At 38.0% G+C, this 22,416-nt stretch overlaps 1 protein-coding gene across 2 annotated transcripts in view; it reads right to left on the bottom strand.

The window, feature by feature from the left end:
• The window catches only part of asap1a (ArfGAP with SH3 domain, ankyrin repeat and PH domain 1a), a 53,008-nt gene that overhangs the window by 27,928 nt on the left and 2,664 nt on the right, over positions 1–22,416 (bottom strand). The window lies entirely within an intron of this gene.

Raw genomic sequence — 22,416 nt, 5'->3', positions numbered from 1 at the left:
CACCCAAACGTACCCAAAAATAATCTGTGCTGTCTTTAAAGAAGCCCTTCAATGGTGATTAATGTGAAAGACAGAGCTTAAGGCCACAATTTGAAAGCAAATCCCTCAACATTCACAACAGCTCTCTGAAAATAAAAAGTACAGGGGACATTTCAAAGCCCTTGGTGAAGATTTATACATATCAACTACTAAATGAATGAATTTACATGCTTTATCATGAATTGTCAAGTTATTATAATAATCAGTAATACATGTACGCTACTATTAATTGGAATCAGTAAGATCTGAAAAAATTAAATGAATACTACTATTTAGCAAGGACATATAAAATTGATCCATTTTAGAATTTTCTATTTCAAATAAACGTTTCAAGTTTTGTTTTTTTATTTTTCTAAATGTACTTTCTATTAATCAAAAAAAAAAAAAAAAAAAATTCAACACTGATAATAATAGGCCATGTTTTCTTGAGCAGCAAATCAGCATATTAAAATGATTTCAGAAGGATCATTTAAAATACATTACAAAATAAAATTTTACATTTTAATGCAAAATTAAATTTAAGACCTTAATACAGATTATGCGTCAATAGCCTTGTGGGCATCGCACAGACATACAGCACTTTTGCACTACGGGTGTCCCAAGTTCAAATCCCCCCGTCTCTCCCCCACTTCACTTCCTGTCTCCTCCACACTGCCCTATCCTAATAAAGTCTAAAACACCAAAAATAAATCTTACAGATTAAACTAGTGAATACACTTTAATACTTTAGCTTTGGTTTAAGTTAATATTGTTTGTTTTTGTTTGAAATCAAATGATAATTATCAGACCCTGCAGCAGCAAAACCATAACAAACCCCCTGCTGAAGAATCATATTTCTCATTTGCTCCGCCATTGAGATGTAATGTTAGCTAAATCTAATCAGTCACAAATCCATCCATTTTAAATATGAAAAAGGGACATAAAATGTGAATGACACGAACAGCAGTTTCTATACTGATTGGGACTGGGTTACCAGCAAAACCCTGACAGGAAACATGTCATTTCTAATCCAGTCTGTAGACTGATGTCCTGCTATATGTTTAAAGATGAGTTATGTTTCTATAAACCACTCAATGTGTTCATGTACCTCCTCCTACAATGAACACAAGGCATGCTGAGGCAGAGGAATAATGAGCATTTGCACAGCTGTGGCACACTGATCAAGAACCTGTGGTGATGAAAGTAGTAGTTCTGAGTCACTCATGTGATAAATGATTTCCCTCTGTGGCTATTCTCTCATTTTCTTGCAGCTATGTTTGGACATCGGTACACCAAAATTGGACTGCCCACTGAGGTCCGGGGAGAGACAGACTCGTCAGGTCGAGACTCTTCAGAGCTTTTTTTTTAAACCCCGGTCATTTCCCTTGTTATTTCATTGTTATGAGCTACAACATCCTGTAGCTATATACCAGGATTTAAAGGAACATTGGGAAATGTAAAAGTTGCAACTGGAAACGAGAACTTACAAATGGTTACATCCATCGTTTGTAAAAGTGAACAGAAAATCATTTTTAGTAATCCACTTAGCAGGCAGCACCGCAAACAAACATTTAAAGGGCAACTATCATTCTTCAAAATTAAAGTAAAACTATTGAATGAAACTAGAATATATATAATGCTGCTAAATTTCGTCCAGTGATCTAAAGAACAAAAAAAAAAAAACAACTGTAAAAGTTTGATGTCTATATTTTTTTCATCTTTGAAAGAATTCTCTTTTGCTCACCAAGGATGCATTTATTTAAACAAAAATACAGTAAAAACTGTAACATTGTGAACTATTACTATAACTGAAAATATCTATTTTTTATTTTAATATTTTAAAATATCATTTATTTCTGTTATGGCAAAGCTTAAATTTTAGCAGTCATTTCTCCAGTCTTCAGTGTCACATGATCCTTCAGAAGTCATTCTTATTAGTAAACATTTTTTATTAGTATCAAAGTTGAAAATGGTTGTGCTGTTTAAAATTTTTTGTGGAAACCAGGATACATTTTTTATAGGATTACATATGAATAGAACAGAAAGAAGTAATTAATTTCAGCCACAATTTCAGTGTAGTGATCGACCGATATATTGCCAAGGCAGATATATCGGCCAATATTTGGCATTTTTCAAATATCCGCATCGGCCGATAAGTTTTTCTGCTTGGCCGATGTGCTCTTTTATTTTGACGGCGTGGCAGACTTTTTATTTTGATGGCACTGAAAAAGTGCTCACAGCTCACATTCTCCCTCTTGTTCACTGTTAACAGTTCTGTCTAATACGGATAGCAGTCTGTATAACAATCAGATAGAACGGTTAAACAAAGGAATGAATGTATTAAAAAGTATCATAACGATTGCTTTTATATTAGTATTTATTATTAGTTTGCCATCAGCATTAAGTAAATACACATTTATTTAATTTAAACAAATCTTTAGATGACTAATGAACATTTAATTTCACAAACCTTGCAAACTCAGTCGAATCCAGCTTTGAGATCTTGTGAAGTGTGTATGTGTATCCAGTATGATCGCATGTTCTCTGTGTGATGGTCGGTCTGTGTGAATTGAATGCTTTAAACTTTAAATACGTGATTTCAAATTATGCTGCGCTTTATGCATTTGCCCACTGTCATATTCATGTCATTTTCACTGTGAGCTGTATGTAAAATTAATGTTACCTTGGCTTTATTTAAAAATATGATTCCCAAAGCACACAAAGTTCCCAGAATACTGAGTGCCCTGTTGGTTATAGTGTTTACTTCCTTTTTATTCTATTTTTATAGAATATTTATTTATTTGTGAAAAAAATAATTTGTCATCTATTGTTTAAGTATGTTTATTTTACACATTTTTTTTTAATCCATTGTTAATGATTTCAAATTTCCTAAATATTAGTAATTCTAATTTTAAAAATTATATTGGCTTTATATTGGCTATATATAAAGCTTTCCAAGATATCGGCATCAGCTGAAAAAAAATTACATAAATACCGGTCGACCACTATTTCAGATTCTTTTTGTAGGGGGCAGAACGTTTTAGATCCTAGAGAGCATTTGATTGGACAGAATGATTGAAAAGAAGATGAAGTGCAGGGTGATGTAATGAGGACTGTAAGTTTTGAATGTTTGAAAATAAAAAAAAATATTGGTGCATGGTAGTCTCAGCCTCTGACATCTCACACACAAACCGTTGGCTGAACTTCTGATGCATACGGCACACAAAGCTGGAAAAACTTCAGGAGTTTCAAAGTCGTCATCGGATTGGTTGAATTATACAGGATTTCCAGGAGATGTGCGTGACTCGTTCTTTAACGTTCCACCTGGAAACAAAAAAGCTGTGATGCCTCATGGAAGACAACTGTGACAATGGGCAACAACTATCAGGATCAACTAAATTCTGGATTTTCAAACGTATGTGAAATATTTCAATTTTACTGCAAAGTATAAAAAATATAAAGTATATAAAATATGTCCAAAAGTTTTACACACCGGTCTGTTATTGTGGGGACATTTCCACGCCCCTTAACATGACACGGCACAAAACTAAACATGATTGGTTGCTTAACCTACCCATATGGTCTCTTGTCCGGGCCTTGGCCATTCAAAGCGACCAAGGTTCCCAGAATACTGGGATTCTTGGCCGCTTTGAATACTTCTGCCGTAAGAAAGTCAAAAAACTTATATTTTTATTCGGGACTTTAAAAAGAACAGAATAGCAATTATTTGACAAAAATAAGATTGCAACATAAATGTCTTTACTGTGATTTTTCATCCTTGCTGAATAAAATTATTAATTTCTTCCAAAAACAATTGCACTGATCCACGACATTTGAACGGTAGTATATACTAATTCAGTTACCCTGTAAGCGTGAAATATCAGTCTTCAGATGTATGACCAAGAGGGTAATATCATTACACAGCTAATTATAACAACCTAACCACATCCTCAAATGGTCTTGTAGGCTATTAGGCATGACCACACTGAACAGAACAGTGAATGTGCGCACTGCAGAAATGATAAAGCTCAGATCATAAATCTCCATTATGATCTGGAGAATCTCTCAACCTTTTAAGTTTGACATCTTAAGAAACATTTAGCTGATTTATACATTTGACATTATACTTCAAATAATATCATTTACAAGTACTGATTGATATAACATACCCAAACATTACATCAAATACTTACATCAAATTGAAAAGAGCTGATGAGATTTTCTTTAAAAAATAATAATAATCTTGTTCCGTTGAGGAAGGAAAGTCATACAGAACGACATGAAGGTGAGTAAATAGTGCCAGAAATGTCATTTTTGAGTGAACTATTTCCTTTATAGTCAATCAGCTACTTGAATTTTATGCATTTTTCAGTCCAACGCTATCTAGATCCTGAAGAGAGACCAAAAATGAAATGCAGCACTACAGATATTATACAGACAGAGAAAGTTAAGTGCCCTATTGAGAACAAATGCAACATTACACCCACTGGCACCATAACAATAAAGGGCTACTTTGTCCTTCCATGACTAAGCAGTTTGCCTCTTTATGATGGGATAGACTGCAGTAACATGCTAATACTCGTCTACAATACTCACAACAAACCTTGACCCTCTGTTGTTCACCCACTCAACCGATGGGCATCGCTGAGCCCTTGGCTCTCTTCCTGGAGCACTCAGTAATCCCAGCCTAAACTGAAATCACCTTTCATGGCAATATCTCAAAACCATTTTTTGCCATGGCCAAAAAAGCAGCAAACCATAAACTAAAGAAACAACCCAATCTCACACATCATTCATCCGAACAAATCTCAAAGCTGTCCCTGAGAAACAAGATACTGGTGGAAAAACAGTGCTATAAAAACACTTTTACTGCTGCTCAAAGCGACCACAATCCATTAGATTCACACTACGAACAACCAGATCGATATCGGACTTTATCAAGACAGCCAATCGAGAAGACCAACACAGGTCTGCCAAGCAAGAAAAGACACTCTCTATGGCCGACCAAAAAGGTCTGTTACTAGAAAACGTTTCCAGGACTTGAACATACTGCCATTTAGGTCAGGAGAGACCTGCATCAGTTATCAGCCCCAAGAAACATGAACTCCTTAAGGAATTACTTCTTGTGGCCAAGCCAAGCCATCAGACTTGACTGGGGCTGTGGGGAGGCAAGGGGAAGAGCTCAGGCCAAAGTTTCATGGGGTTTATGAGTCAGAACTGCAGGCCAAGGGTGATCCAACTTTATTCTGTCTGTTTTTATTACAATAACTGTGGGAGAAAAAGATACAAATGACTGAGAGAAACGCAATGGAAACATTTCATGAAGTCAACACCCCGATTGCCGAGCCACTGAACACCCACAGGCCTGGCAAGCATCAATCCTGCGCTGGCACTGATTGAATCTGTGGCCTTAGATATGAGAAGAACAGGTCATTGTGTAAATTATGGTCTGTTTGGTGTTGTATCCATGGCAACAGGCCCTCCGCTACTCACGCAGAATGCTAGGTATGCCTTTGGTTCTGAGGATTCCATGTTTTGTCCAAATCTGATTAATAAAACACAGACACACACACGTAAACACACCGACACAAAGACCATACAGAGAGAACCAGGTTGAAACTCTTGTGGGACTCTAAAAGCAACACTGGGATCAATGTTTTTAAAAATGCAGGCAGAAAACTCTGAAATGCCAGTGCTTGTCATATTTGTAAATTAGCAGTATCACTCAATATAAACTGATAGATATTTTTATATTTAAATTATGTGAATTTAGTAAATTAATTAAATTACCAGCTTTTTGGTAACGGGCGGATTAAATTTTCGGTGAATGGCAGAGTAGCACTTTAGCTTTAGCTCATCATAGCTGACAGCATTGCTGAAATTAACTCTGGACTACTGAATTACTGAAAAATGAGTTCACACACATATTATTTTTGTCAATTCAATTCTATGTAAATAAATATTTATTTTAAGGTTTCATTAAAAAAAAAGGCATTTTTTTTTAGATATCATAGAACATGAAATATACAAACATTAGCAGTCAACAGTTTGGAGATAGTAAGATTATTGTTTTTATCAAGGCTGTAATAATTTGATTTTAAAAAATGCAGTAATATTGAGAAATATTATTACAATTCAGAAGAACAGTCTTCTATTTAAAATATTGTAAAATATAATTTATTCATGTGATGCAAAGGTGATTTATCATAGCCACTACTTCAGTGTCACGTCATCCTTCAGAAACCATTCTTCTACTGTATTTTTATTATAAATGCTTAAAACAGCTGTGCTGCTTAATGTTCTTGAAGAAACTTTAATATCATTTCTAAGGTTTATTTGACAAATAGTATGTACAAAAGAACATTTATTAGAAATATAATTGTTTTGTAACAATGTAATGCATTCTTGCTGAATAAATGTGTTCATTTCTTTCAAATGACACCAATCTCTTGAATGGTAGTGTACCTTTCATGAATGGACTGAATGAATGACTTTTCAGAAACACAGGGAATGCTTTTTCTTGTCATCGGCTGGCTTGACCGTCATCCAGCCAACTGTTAACTGTCGTCTTTACATCAGGGTGGAGAAAAGATGTAATAAATTCCAAAGCAAATTTTTTCCAGAAGACTTCTCCACCCATCAAACTAAACTTCTCCTGAAAGGACCAACTATGTGCAGTCTTTTCCAAAAGGCTGGAATTGCTGAAACTAAACAGTTTGACCCAAACAATGCATTTGTGTTCACTTATAAGGTCAAATGAGGATGACATGGATGAATGAATCAATCAAGGTCTTCCTCCACAAATACCTACACCCACCACTTAAATGGTCTTCTACTAAAAGTGTATTTTTAGCATTAGTGGTGACAGTCAGAGCAGGGTGGCTTTTGTTGACAGAGAGGTTGGTCAGCCCTGAAGGCCAGTGAAGAAGACAATTCGTCCATGCCTGAGAGTACGTCTGGTGACCTCAAGGCAAGGACACGAGACGCGGCACGCTGTCTCTCCCTCAGCTGCTGCATGCACTTGTATAACCATCCAGCTGAGCTTGGCCTGGACAGTCCTCAAATGACAGACACACAGCACAATCACACAGTAGCAGAGTCAGAGCCAACAGTAGCAGTACTATTATTCTGCGGACTAACACTAAGCAGTCACTGTTCAGTAATCACCGAGTGCTACAGAGAGCGCTACTTCTAACTGATAATGACATAACCATCAGTCAAACGCTCATGTCTAAGTGATTAAGCTAAGCGTAGTGTAAGATGTTGACATTTCATTTAAATTTTGAATCAGCGCATGTAAATACAGTTTGACTTCTTTATGTGTTTTGCAAGCTGCAGCGACACTAAAGCCTAGTGGTCGACCGATATATCACCTAGGCTGATATATCGGCCGATATTTGGCATTTTGCCAGTGCACAAACACTTCCCAGAATACTGAGTGCCCTGTTGATTACAGTGTTTACTTTTTTTATATTATTATTTTATTAAATATTTATTTTAGTGCTGTCAATCGATTAAAAACTTTAACTAGATTAATCACACATTTTTTCTGTGATTAATCGCAATTAATCGCAATAAAAAAAGAAATGTTTTTGTACGTTTTTAATATATTTTTTAATGTAATAATTTCACAGTTAATTAAATTAATGTAGAAACAACATAAAGACAGTATATTTTAAATACTTGTTTAAATGGCATCTTTTTATGAATGAAGGCCAGTATTACTGATATTAATACAGCTACTGATTTTTTTTTTTTTTTTTTTACATTTATTATTAGGCTTCAAAAATATAACAGTTTTTAATTTAAGTAAACTTAAAACAATGCTAACATAAACCCATAATAAATGTCATGTTTACTCCTGCCCTTCCTGTCTTAACAGTTAGGAAATATACAGAAATTTAATAAAGTTATCAAAGTTATATGCAGTCTGCACTGCATAAACTATAAATTAAATAGTTAATCCTTATTAAAGCTACAAAAGTTATTTAGTCAAGAGCAGCGAGTCATTTTCTCTGTTCCCTTTGTTCTTTAACTTTACTGACAGGAAGCTTTATTGGCTGCTGTCCCTTTAAGAGCAGACAGACACGCGGATCTCACCGTTTATATACTGTCTATGGATCTCGCCTCATTCTCTCACAACTCTTTTTGTTCATTTTAGACTTTATATAAATCATTTAAGATTGCTCTTATGAGGATAATCGACGAAACTGGCACTTTGGGATGTTTATTGTTAGTTCAAGTGCTTAAGAGAACTGGATTCTGGCGCCCTGTCTATGCATTGTATATGCGTGTGTGTGTGTATGTGTGTGTGTGTACGTGTCACATAAGGGCATTCACAGACAGCGCATTCTCTTTTGTCTTGCCGTGCTTGAAATGTTTAAAAGCATTTAAATGAATAAGAGCGTGATCATATAATCTAAAGCTAGCCAACGGATGGCAGAAAATACGGATGCTGCGTTAATTGCGTTAAATATTTTGACACGTTAAACCAGACAAAAATTAATCGCATGCGTTAACGCGTTAACGTTTACAGCACTAATTTATTTATTTGTGAAAAATACTGTAATCTAAAGTATAAGTATGTTTCTTTTACACATTTATTTTTTAATCCATTGTCAAATGATTTCAAATTTCTTAAATATTAATTATAATAATTTTTACAAATTGGCTATCGGCCCCCCCGCTAAGGCTGGGTGATATATGCGATAAGGAACACAATAATGCATAACTTTTCAGTGATCTACGGCTCTGTCTATTAAATGCCGCTCTTTCTACATGTTATCTTAAGGGTTTTTCCCATTATTTTAATTTTAGTATAACATTATAATACCATTCATATTTTAACTAATTTTTTATTTAAAGAAGAAACCAATACGATGTATAGTTTACATTTGAGACTTAATGTCTATAGAAAAGCACTAAAAGTTTCAGTTTCAGTGTTTTCAGCTTGTGTATTTTCATATAAAAATATGGCATGCAGTTGCATCAAACAATGGTATAAACATCATTCAATGTAAATTGTGATAATCGTAATAAATAATCACAATTACAATTTCAAGGGAATGATCGACAATTATTATTTTTGTCATAATTGTGCAGCCCTAATCAGAATCCAGCAGACAACAACTGCAGCATGTGCTTATATTAAACAGAACATTATTGTGCACTGGTGTGGATGCTAATATAGTTATCGGTAACACTTAAGAATAGGTAACACTTGTTAACTATTAACCACAACATTTCTCTCAATAAATTCTTAATTTGCTGCTTATTAATAGTTAGTAAGGTAGTTGTTAGGTTTAGGTACTGGGTAAATTAGGGATGTAGAATAAGGTTAAGTAGAATAAGGCATTAATATGTTCTTAATTAGACCTAATACATGGCTAATAATTTAGTAGTATGCATGCTAATAAGCTTTAGAATAGGTGTCACCTATTCTAAAGTATTACCTAGTTATCTTTCTAGCTGTGAACAAGCGTTAAGGTTCAGTTCAAATGGAAGTGAAAAACTGAATCCATTCACTGACCACAGAACTGACAAATCAGAATTAAGAACTACAGAGAGCCACAATAATAATTGATTTCCTTCATATAACTTGCTGTGTTCTAAAAAGGACACATTACTTTATCACCGCTCAAGTTGGTGCTGATGCTGTAGTCTTGGCTTTGAATCGATTTGTATAAGGTAATTATTACAGCAATTCTCTTTAATTGCAAGGCGGAATTCTAATTAAATTAAAATAACACCAGGAAGATAATTAAATTCTTTTAAACTTCAATTTGGATAAAAGCATCTGCTAAATAAATAAATGTGAATGTACATTAAAAGAAGTAGATTTAACAGCTCAGTCTTCTACTGCTACATGAAAACATAATGCTGTAAAAAATTCAAATCTATTTAGCACCGAAACATCAAACCGTACAATCCCATAAATCTCATGCACCAGGAATTTCAAGGCAACCAAATGGGGTGCAAATCCTCTGATTTCCCATCTGGCCACAAATCAATGATTGCAGAACAGGTCTGCCATAAAATAGGTCACTAGAGAGTTGATCCTATGAACACTATGCAGGGACTATAATGCATGAATGAATACACAGTAAATAAATATGAGTAAACTAATAAAGCAAACAAATGCCAAGCCTGCAGGTGCCAACAATAACAAAAAACCTTAACAATTTTTTGTAAAAATAGTAAATAGCTTTAAAATCAGAATCACATTTGTATAGTGAACTGTTAGTATGTGGTCTTGGCAAATATATTCATTGTTTCCAGAGCCATCAATTAAAAGCAATGATGAGATTCCTCAATACTGTCGTAATCTCTGCTTGGAGTTAAAACTACACAAAATGGTACCCAAAATGACAAAAGTAGGGCTGAAACGATTCCTCGAGTAACTCGATTACAAAAAATGATCGAGGCAAATTCCTCTGCCTCGAAGCCTCTTTTAATTTATTTTAAATCTCACATCAGGTTCTTTCGCAATGATTGTTAATGTGACATAACGCGTTTACGTCACCCACAAAGCGGAAGGAGACACAAGCGCTGCGTGCCTGCGTCCGAAATCGCAAACTGCAAGGAGTCAGCAGTGTTTTGATTTGAGGGCGCATGCAAACGTAAAGAGAACGTCGTGGCGTGTGTCCATTGCAAAATAGAGCTGGCATACCACATCTAGGGCCCTATGTTCCCTTTCATAGGTCACTTCGATGCTGCGGTGACGTCACCGTATGGGAACACCTCTCGGTGTGACGAATGTCTCGAGCCCTATACCATCCCGCCAATCCTATTGGCCAAATAGCGCTTGGCACCGCCCTACGCATGCGTACGCATCGTATACCTGAGTGCCGCGTGCTATTTCACTCAGATTTGCCTCAGACTTTTAGGTCTAATGGCAGCGGCATCCCCTGTTATACGTCTGGGCTTACTTCATATGCGCCCTTTTCAGTGCTGGACGACAAGCCGGAACATTTCACCCCGTTGTCTTCCGCATCGGACAATTTCGGTGACACGGAGGTATGTTATGTCAATAAGACAATGGATGTCAAATGAATTCCTTCTAGAGTTCGGGCTGGGGATTTGTGCTTCCCGAGAGACTGTCATGACGGACGCGTCTTTGACCGGTTGGGGAGCTGTTTGTCAAGGGCGCCCAGCTCACGGAGTATGGACGGCGACACAATGCAGTTGGCATATAAACAGGTTGGAATTACTGGCGGTTTTTCTAGCTCTCCAATATTTCTCAAATCTGCTGATCGGCCGTCATGTACTACTCAGGTCAGACAACATAGCGGTTGTGTCGTATCTGAATCATCAAGGAGGATTACGCTCTCGCCCCCTGTGCAGGCTGGCGAGAAATATTCTTCTTTGGTCTCAGAACAGATTTCTGTTGATCCGAGCGGTTCATGTCCACGGACGTTTGAACTTCAGAGTGGATTTGCTATCCAGACAGACTCTGGAGCAGCGGGAATGGAGGTTGCACCCCCAAACGGAGAGCCTTTTATGGCAAATATTTGGAGAAGCAAGAGTGGACTTATTCGTGTCGAGCATGACTACGCATTGCCCGCTGTGGTTCTCCCTATGCCCTCCATCGCCCCTAGGCTTGGATGCGTTAGCTCAAAATTGACCCAGAACCAGCTTGTATGCTTTTCCCCCGATTCGTCTAATTCCAGCGGTGTTATCCAGGATTCGGCTGGACAGAGTTGAGCAGCTGCTGCTGGTGGCTCCGTGGTGGCCCACACAGCCGTGGTTTGCGGACCTGGTCAGTCTGTTAGAGGGCTCTCCATGGGAGATTCCCCTCAGACAGGACTTACTATCACCAGCACAGGGAATGATTTGGCACCCAAGGCCAGATCTATGGAAGCTGTGGGCGTGGCCTCTGAGCGGAGTGAGTTAATATGTCCCGGTCTTTCTGTTGAAACCACCGAGACTATAATGAATTCTAGGGCAGCTTCTACGAGACGCTTATATGCTTTCAAATGGAAACTGTTTACGACCTGGTGTGGAATTCGTAATTGGATCCGGTTTACTGCCCATTGGCTTCAGTACTGGAGTTCCTTCAAGACCGTTTCTCTGATGGAGTAACACCAGCCACTCTGAAAGTTTACGTGACAGCCATTTCAGCTAACCACGTATATATAGATGGTGCTTCAGTGGGCCGTCTTCCGCTGGTCTCTCGTTTTATACAGGGTGCGCGACGGCTGAGGCCTTTCCGCCCTGTGTGAGTTCCTTCATGGGATTTATCCATTGTGTTGCAAGGTTTATCAGGGCATCCGTTTGAGCCCTTTGAAACTATACTGGATAAAATCCTGTCTTTAAAGACAGTTCTTCTTGTGGCTTTATCCTCCCTCAAGAGAGTTGGGGATTTACAGGCTTTTTCTGTTTCGCCCTCGTGCATGGATTTTGCACCAGGCTCTGTGAAAGTATTGCTGCGACCGAGGCCTAATTATGTCCCTAAGGTTGCTTCGAACCATTTTCAATTTCAACAAGTGGTCTTGGAGGCTTTACCCCCTGCAGAGGCGGGGTCAGGAGATGCCCTGTCAGAGCGCTGAAGACTTATGTTGATCGAACAGCTCCATGGTGTGAGTCCGACCAGCTTTGTCTGTTAGGACACAAAATAGAGGCCATGCTGTCACAAAGCAGCGCATGTCCCATTGGCTGGTGGAGACTATATCTTTAGCCTATGAGGCGCGCGGACTCGCTTCGCCCTTAGGAGTTAGAGCTCATTCCAAGCAGTGGCTTCATCACAAGCTTTCTCAGTGGTTCTTCTATATATGATGTCTGTGCTGCGGCAGGATGTTTCTCACCGAGCACTTTTGTCAAGTTTTACAGGCTGGATGTGAGGATGGCTCCTGGCTCCCGGGTTCTGTTCGCTTGAGCAGACGCTTTCCTTGGATTCCAACTATCAGGTATGTCAGGCGTTATGGTATAGGGTGACGGTGACGTCACCGCAGCATCGAAGTGACCTATCAAGGGAAACATCTCGGTTGCTTATGTAACCACGGTTCCCTGAATAGGGAACGAGATGCTGCAGTCCCGGCCGTTCCGTACCTTGATAGCATTTCTTCAGTTCATGAAATCTGAGCGAAATAGCGTGTGGCACTCAGGTATACGATGCGTACGCATGCGTAGGGTGGTGCCAAGCGCTATTTGGCCAATAGGATTGGCGGGATGGTATAGGGCTTCAGACATTCGTCACACCGAGAGGTGTTCCCATACGGTGAAGTCACCACAGCATCTCGTTCCCTATTCAGGGAACTTTGGTTACATACGTAACCGAGATGATTTCCGCGATGCAGAAAACGCGGAGGGAATCGCGGAATGGCATGGAATTTGCCAAATTTTTAATTTTGATAAATAAGCCGCACCTGACTATAAGTCGCAGGACCAGCCAAACTATGAAAAAAAGTGCGACTTATAGTCTGGAAAATACGGTACATAGCCTACCACTTTTTTTAAGGTTTAATCACACATTTCTTCCATGTTTTATTTTTAATAGTAAATCCCCTTTGTTTACCAAAAAGTTACGTTAATTTTCAATAATTAAAACATAAATTAAATTAGTGTTTTATGTGTTTAATGTTTAATGTGCATCTCAGAAAATGCTTTATTTAAAACCCCAACTGAATGGCACTTAAATGCACTTAATTCATCTGTCAACTTTCTTGTCATTGTTCACAGTACAAGTACAGACAGAGAAACAATGGGTAATAATTAAATGTTTATTTTTGATGTATGCATTGCATTCTATGCATTTAAAAAATAAAAATATTTTTTTTCTAAAAAAGGAAACTTAGTTGTTCATTTGAAGAGACCTGTGACGGTCACGGAGAGACCGCACGTTCAACATGGACATTAATACGCACAAACACACACAGAGACTGTTTGGTGATAAAAGAGTTTATTGTAATTATTGATCAGAGAGTGAATAAAATACCTGCAACCCTCAGGCCTCAGGCCACACTCTCCACTGCAGAAACAAATAGACTACCTTCCATTACAAAGACATTCACATTAATACGGGTGGCCATTACCACATATGGAGGGACAAACTCACAGAAAACACTTTACACATGTTCCCTTAAATAAACAGAGTCTGAAAGAAACATATTGGCATGATGTTCTACTTAATAAATCTACTTTGTTATTAATTCGTTCACATTAAACAGGAAATAACAGCAGCAACTCGGCCACGTTGCCCCTGAAACCCCCACGCTCAATTAATACATGGTAGATTCCCACCCTAAGCGGAACCAATAATTCCTGCCATTGTTTCTTACCAGGACTCTAAAAATCACGGGACAAACGCTACACGGGAACAATACACATAGTTTACAGGTATTTCATTCACTCTCTGATCAATAATTACAATAAACTCTTGTATCACCAAACAGTCTCGGTGTGTGTTTGTGCGTATGTGTGCGTATTAGCGTCCATGTTGAACGTGCGGTCCCTCCGTGACCGTCACCAAGACCCAGGAGTCTTATTTTCTCTTGCAAAATTAATATTGCACTTTAATTAAGCAAAAACACATTTTATCTGATTACTCGATTAATCGATGGAATTTTTGGTAGAATACTCGATTACTAAAATATTCGATAGCTACAGCCCTAGACAAAAGACAAATAAAAAAATAAAAAGTCAAGAATTATTAAATAGAAAACTAATGTACTCCATAATACAGTGCAGTTCTAACTCCTTGTTTTATTTGCTTGTAGCTAGAGCTGAAACAACGAATCGATTTAATCGATAAAAATCGATTATTAAAATAGTTGTCAACTAATTTAGTCATCGATTCGTTGCTAAATAACTTTTATTTGCCGTAAGCGGCTCATTTCATGCATATTTCAAATCTGCGGTGACCAAAGTGTGGCAGTAATGAGCCACCGGAGGTTTTACTCAGCCAGTACAGCAGGAGAAGTAGCGAATAGCCAATAGCTGGCCTCGTTTTATGTCACGTGCTTCCCGAACAGCGTCTCTGCAGCATTTAGCGGGATGTGGGAGACTGGGAGTACTTTACTTTGAGCCTTCAAAAAAGAAGAGTAACCTGTACACTCTGCACTACTGAACTGTTTAAGGGGACGTTCACATATCGCATCTTTTGCGCGCTCAAGTTCGTTATTTCCAACACCGCACCGCATCGAGTTAAAAACATCTCAACTTTTCAGAATGCTGCAAGCGCATCGCGGGTCATGTGACAAGAACTAACCAATCAGCTTCATCCTTTCCCGTCACAACGTTGAAAGCTCAGCTAAGATGAGGGAACAGCTGATCATAGCTGTATATGGATTTCCATTTTGAAATAAATTTAGTAGCAGAGCTACTGCAAGCGATTTTTTGAGCTGCAAATCCATTTATCATTTGCTGAAATTTCCGCGTCTTCAAGGAGAGAGCACGTCATGGTTGCTTATCAAAGGCAGACGCCTCAGGGGCGCTTCTGCACGAGCGCTTTGGAAAGAAGGAGAAAGCGGCGCGCCTAGCGTTTTCCACGCGTTTTTAGGCACGATATGTGAACGGCCCCTAAGACTTTTATTTGTGCAGATTCTCCAGTACAATGTTGTTTGCAAATGTTTAGTCGTAAAAGCTGATAACATTGCTTTTTAACAGTTAACATTTAAAGCTTTACAAACATGTTCTGTGATCAGTTTGTAGTTTACCAGTTCAAAATTCAGTCGTGCAGCCTAATTATGACTGAATGAGAGAGGTAAATGTTTAAAGATATTTGAAATGCACTTTTTTTCTAAGTATTCACTGCTCTTTTTCACACAGCAGGTTTTTTGTGTGTGACTGTCCAATTTTTTTTTCTGGACAACCTTCTGATGGATTTTACTTTAAATTGTGAGTTCCATTCAGGTTTCATGCCACTGGCACTTTATTCGAAGGATTGTTTACAATTTCACAGCAAAAGCTATAAAGCTGTTTCCCAGTAAATAATAAAATACAATGCACTGCAATTTTATTCTGTTTTATCCTTATTCTTCGTGTAAATATGTTCTGAAAGATTCCTTAATAAGCTTCGTTCGGGATGTTAAACTACATTAGGAGCTCTAAGGACTGCCATGGTGAAAACATTATTTGAAATCTCCTTGTGAAATTTGCTAGAGTATGGGTCAGTGTTCTGATTGCAGAAGAGTTCGAAAAAGGATTACTAACACAATAAAACAACTCCAGGTATATTTTTGATTAGGATATGACAGTGCAAAATGGTTAAAATCTCTTAAAAATCTATGCTGAAGGATAAAGACCATTTATTAATAATTTACTTAGGGGGGAAAAAATGGAAAAAACTAAAATATAAGTACATAAACCGATTAATCGTAAAAATAATCGACAGATTAATCGATTATCAAAATAATCGTTAGTTGCAGCCCTACTTGTAGCGAACAATGCAAACAATAGAGCTTATTATGAGCTGATGGTGAGAAGGGTGGACATCATATTTATTTGGTTCTAGAGAGCGGAATGACCAAGCAATGGGGTGTACATGAGCATCAGTGTATTGTTAAGGAGGTATTCCACTGACCCATTTAACCCAGAGTCAGACAACTAAAGTGAAGTTTGACTAAAAACATTCAACTGATCATTCTGTTCTCATCGTAAACATATAAGACCATAAAATATCCAAGTGTGTGGCCTGTTTTGTCTACGGTTCCCTTTAATACTTTAAGCTCCACCTCAGGCATCAAATGAGTGAATTCGGTCTATAGTTGGATGGGTTTTGCTGCAGTGCAGAATATTACTGCACATCTCTGTGCAGGGAATTTAGTCTATGCCTATGTAAATGAAGCACTAACTGCAGTATCAGTCACAGGGGACTTCTCCCTTAAGCACTTAAGGACATTTTTCACTTCTTTTGCCAAAGGGATTATCAATGTGGGCATTACTCCATGCTGGGCTAAAACAGACAATCTCTTCACTAGATTGTTCTGTGTAAAATAAAACAAGCAATAAACAATAAGCAAATTTCCATGCAAGCTCCCACAACAAAGCTGTGACTGATCATTTCCGAAATCACCAAAAAATGGAAATTAGAGTAGAAAAAAGTATGTCTATGAGTATGCACACCAGCAGCTTGTCGATTAGGCAATCTATACCTCTACCTTGCCATCTGGTCCTCATGATGAGAATGTACGAGCACAGTGCCATGGAAACCATTATCAAGATGGAGAGGCTTTGTGTGGAATGCAGTATTAGGGCAAAGGTGTTGTGGACAAAATGGAGTGAAGGATGGAGAAAATGTAGAAGATTACACATTTAATGAGTGGAGATACAATACAGTTGTATTAATGGTTGAAGGTTTGAGGTGTTTTATTTGATATCCTACTACTGTTTGAGCACTCATGTAGTTCAAACAATAAGACATGGTGCTAGCAACGCTAAGGTCATGGGTTTGATTCCAAAGAAATCCATGATCTGATTAATGTATACATTACAATCATGATTTGTTTTATGTATACCTCAAATGCAATGTAAGTCACTTTTGGAGAATGATGAATATGAACGATAGGACATAAATGTACTATAGTGAGGCATATGCAAATTAATACAGTATGTGCTTCTGTAATAAAACACCAAAGACATTTGAATAACTAACAATAAGCTGTTGAATGTCTGATGAAAGAACATAAAAAATACATTTTAAATTGTTTGCCGAAAACGTGAGTTGCCTAGAGAAGCAAGATTTAAGGTATCACATGCGTGTTCTTTGCAGATAAGGAAATCCCAGAATTCACTGTAATGAGTTCAGTCAATAAAATTAACAGAAGACAGCAGATGAGGCAAACCTTATTTTAAAGACAACTTATTTTAAGGTGTCTGTTTCAGAGTAATTATACAGTTAGTTGACAACATGTACTTACTTGGTTAGTTTCTTGTAATTATGTATAATTTACTGTTATTACTATAGTAAGTACATGTAACATGTCACTAAAATAAACTGTTACCTAAGCATACACTGTATTTCGCTCAACACTGAAAAGAACTGTGAATAATAAATCAGTGAGATGAAAAAAAAAAAATTCATTGACTATTATTCAGTTGACCTCTAAGTCAATTGTAAGTCGAGTCTACTATGCAGAGTGCTATCATGGTGAGTCGGTGCTCTAAACTGATTATCTATGAGGTTATAGGAAGCTGCCATAAAGGTCAAATACACAGAACAACTGATGTATTTAAAAACACGAGACACACGTCTAGAGACAAGTTTTTTAAAAGTTAAAGAACTTCTTAGATTTTAGAATGGAGGAAGGTGCATCAAGTTTACATTGAAAAACACTGGAAAAGCAGTGCTGTGAAATGCAAACACACATTCGGTGTGAATGTGCCCTTAGAAGGCAGCTGTCTTTGTAGGCAGGAAGCAACGAGGCAGGTTTTAGAACAGAACTAAAGATGACTCCCTAAAACAAAGCCACTTCACTTTGTTCAGCTGAAAGTGCTGACTCCAGTAAAACTGCCAACACAGGTGAAACTATACGCCTCAATGCCAATAGCTGAGTTTACATGCAGCCGAATAATCAATTTAAAGGGGTGGTGTAGACCTTAAATAATTTAAGCATGTCAACACTTGAATTTGGGTATTTTATCAATCGGATTTTAAAAAATACCATGCATGTGCAGTGCTGCAATGTTTATGCAAGCTTTACATATAGAGACCTTTTTCACATTTCCGGGTAGCAGCGGAAGTCATCATAGTTGGGTAAATCTCGAGAGCAGTGAATGGGTGAGTACCACATATCTATTTTTTGCATTCCCATTTACTCAAATAGCAAAAGAAAAACTCCACGACATGTTTTCATGACTTCAAAGAAAAAATAAAAATTTGAGAGGGACTGATAACTGCAGTCAAATTTACCATCCCTCCCATAGACGCTGCATTAGAAACACCCTCGTATTAGCATTAACCAGTTTTTTTTTTTTTTATTTTAGCACTTTTTTGAGGATTTACGATGCTGATGATTGTTGAAACGCATCATCATGGTCTTGTGAAAAGGGTCCATTGTAATGCGTATGCAAACAAATATGTGAATCAGACTGCAACATTTAGGGTTCATATAAACAGAGCTTTCAGTATCTGAAATTAGATTGGATTCATTCCAGTTTATAAAAATCAGTGCACATAAACACACCTAGTGTGTAGACTAAATCGTCCATTAAAAAATATTTCAGTCATCTGAACTCTAGCCTGATGGTTAGTGCATATGCTTTAAAATATAGTGTGATGTCGCTCATATGGAGCAATGCAAATTCATGTCATCTGTCATCTCATCTGTCATTTCTTCATCCCATTCCCTTTTTCTCCCTAACATTCCTGTGTCTTCTAACTCTCAATAAAATAAGAAAGAAAATCCTTTGAATTCCCGATGATGCTTTCAAAGGCCAAAAGAACGTGTAGGGCTGCCAAAATGAGACACCATGGAGGAGTCTCTCTAGATCACCAGAAGCATCATTAGCTATAACCACTAATGGGCTCTTTACACAACCCAGTCTGAGCTTTCTGTTTGTTTCCTTAACACACTCGCTTTAAAAAATACGGTCAGCCTGCTCATGTGCATCATGCAGAGCGTTGTTCATTCACCTCCCATTCATTCGGCTTCACAATGGCTCCTATCAGTACCCTAGACAATGCTAACTCATGGTGGTGACATTCATCATTTGGGGATCACCATGTCTATCTTGGCCATTAAAACAGTGTGTCAATAAAGAGTGGGCTCTGTGGCGGAGCAAGAGGAAGCCCCTTCATCTGCCTGCAGAGCTCTCTGTTGTCTTGGCAAGTCAGGTGTTCGCTGGGCCATGTATAAGTAGGTTAATCCCTTCTCTCTATCTCACTCTTTCTGCTCCTGGAGCCACAGCTCAGGAGAATAACCTCTCCTTGTTACATGAACTATTCTTAGAACATCACAAATCTCAGATCCACAGAGGATGAGAGATGCTGGCATGACTTGTGGGATTTCTTTGGGAAGCACAACTGGCTGTTCCCGAGTCTTACGTTTACTTCTCTAAAACAGGGGTTTTCAAACTGTGGGTCGCGACCCACTCGTGGGTCACGGAATGGAACAAGGTGGGTCGCACAAAGTCACTTGGCTGCAGCTAATTTTGCGTTTCAATGACACACAGACACTAACACAGTTCAGTCTAGGGCTGCACGAATGTGACGAGTGGGGCGGGGCCTAGTGCCATGGGAACAGAGCTAGGCCGGTGGAGTGATTGGGAAATGAGCAACACTCACCGGTCTCAAGAACCACGGAGGAGATCGGAAAGATACAAAAGAGGAGCGATGACAGTGAAGGACGAGAGAGGACCAGGCCTGGGTTTTATTTTGTGTTTGTTTTTTATTTGTGCACGGCAGTCATCCGAGAGGGGCTGTCGCGCTGTTTTGTGTTTATTTGGTTATTAAAACTTTGTTTGATTGTCCGCCGGTTCCCACCTCTTTCCACGAAGGAGTCATCGAGGCGGTGGGCTGGAGTGAGTTCGCCCCCCCCCCCCCCCCCCGGCAACTCACTCCAGCCCACCACATCGAGCACCCTCGGCGGCAGACTCCTTCGCCCTGCTCGATGGCACTGCGGATTCACCCCAGCGGCGAAGGATCTTCGGCAGCGCGCCCCTCCTTCCTCCCTGGCTTCGGCACCAGTGTAAAACATTAAAATCTTCACAATCACAGGAAGAAGGAGGCGGGAACTGGGAACCCACTCATCACAACGATATAGCCCACCAACATTAATAATGAACTGCAATATCCTTAGTGTGATTTTCAAATTGCAATTAAGTCCGTGTGCGTTGCGTGTTTTGAAGGTCTCAGAGCAATGTCATTAAAAGGTTCAATCGGTCTTTTTTTACCTATTTCACAATTATTTTAATCTCCAAACTGTTTTAGATAGTTCTGCTTTGCTTCTTATGCTTTTCTAAAAAAGTGTTGGATTGTGCTCCGTTCTCGCCGACACACACGGAAGGATCATGAATGCAACAAAACACAGCAGCGCAGATCACACTTCACTGGAGTGAGCCTGCTTCACGTTTTTATGGACACTACATATTTTAACGCCAGTAAACAAAAATTAAAACTTGTAAATTTGTAGTGAAATTTTCAGTTGTACTCTAAAATAAAATGGTTATTTTTCTTAAATACTTAATTTCTGTCATAAAAATTTTAAGTAAGATTAGGTTTAAAGTAATTTCACTCGTTGTTTTTTTTTTTTTTTTAATATTTTGGTGGGTCGTGAAATATATTACACTTGTCTAGGTGGGTCGTGGAATGGAAAAGTTTGGGAACCACTGCTCTAAAACATCAGTGCGTGCAAATAATCGAAGTGGTTGCATTTTCACATCTGTGGATGGAATTTAAAAAGAGAGCTTGATTCTTAAATTATTTAATAGCTCATATGATTAAATAAACAAGCTGATGCTTTGGTATATTATCCCAAATGGCAAAACTGTAGATCAAGTGATTTAAAGGCATTCATCAAACACAAAAATACACATTAAAACCACTTTCTAGTAAAGGTTATGCAGATTCCTAAACCCCATTCACTCTGCTAGTCCATGCTCATCTATAAACATAACAACATACAGACATCTAGGTCATGGGGACCATTAGCCCATCTGTCTTCGCTTATGTTCCAGTGCATTTGTTGCTTTTTACTAATTAACTGAGGTTAATCTAATCACAGTTACACTTGTATGAGGTGGTTTACAATCTCTGGATATCCCCCAATATATTCAGCAGATATATATAATTGAATTTACTGTTGATGAAAAATTTTTTGGTAAAGCACTATAAGTACAATAAAAAGCTTTATTATAATTTTGATATCATATTTCTCAAAAGTGTTGTTTTTAATAGCGAAATAAAATATGGAATGCACATTAAATTCTGAAAGCTGTTCCATTACACAAATAAAAAAATGTACCGAATTTCTATTAAGTCAAATTAGGCTCCTGATATTACACATCCACGGCCTTGATGACATCACAGAGTTCTTCAAGATAATAGCGCCAACGCTCCAAATTATGACGTTTTCTCTGAGGACACAGCCAGATAATCAATAAAACGATATTAATTCCAACTGACCTTCTCGCGTGAACATAATTCTAAATAAACAAAATTAATTTTTATAAGCGCATTACAATAGACCTCTTTATTTATTTTCATGAAATGAGCATAAATCTAAATAAAATAGCCTTAAAACAGTTGAGCGCGATTAAAAATCAGCAACGGTTCCATAATAATATTCCTAAATAATGCAAACTATGTTTCAGGTATAACTGCAAACAATGGATCATAATTTCATAAACTGTTAATCAGCGCCGCATTCTGTGAACTGTAAATCCATATCTACCGAACTAACGTTACAAGCAACCCAGCTGGGACAAACCAGAGATCCAGACAAACCAGACAAAATAGAGATC

Source organism: Carassius carassius, chromosome 20, assembly GCF_963082965.1.
Source record: "Carassius carassius chromosome 20, fCarCar2.1, whole genome shotgun sequence".
NCBI lineage: Eukaryota > Metazoa > Chordata > Actinopteri > Cypriniformes > Cyprinidae > Carassius > Carassius carassius.
This window is presented reverse-complemented; position numbering and strand designations above follow the sequence as displayed.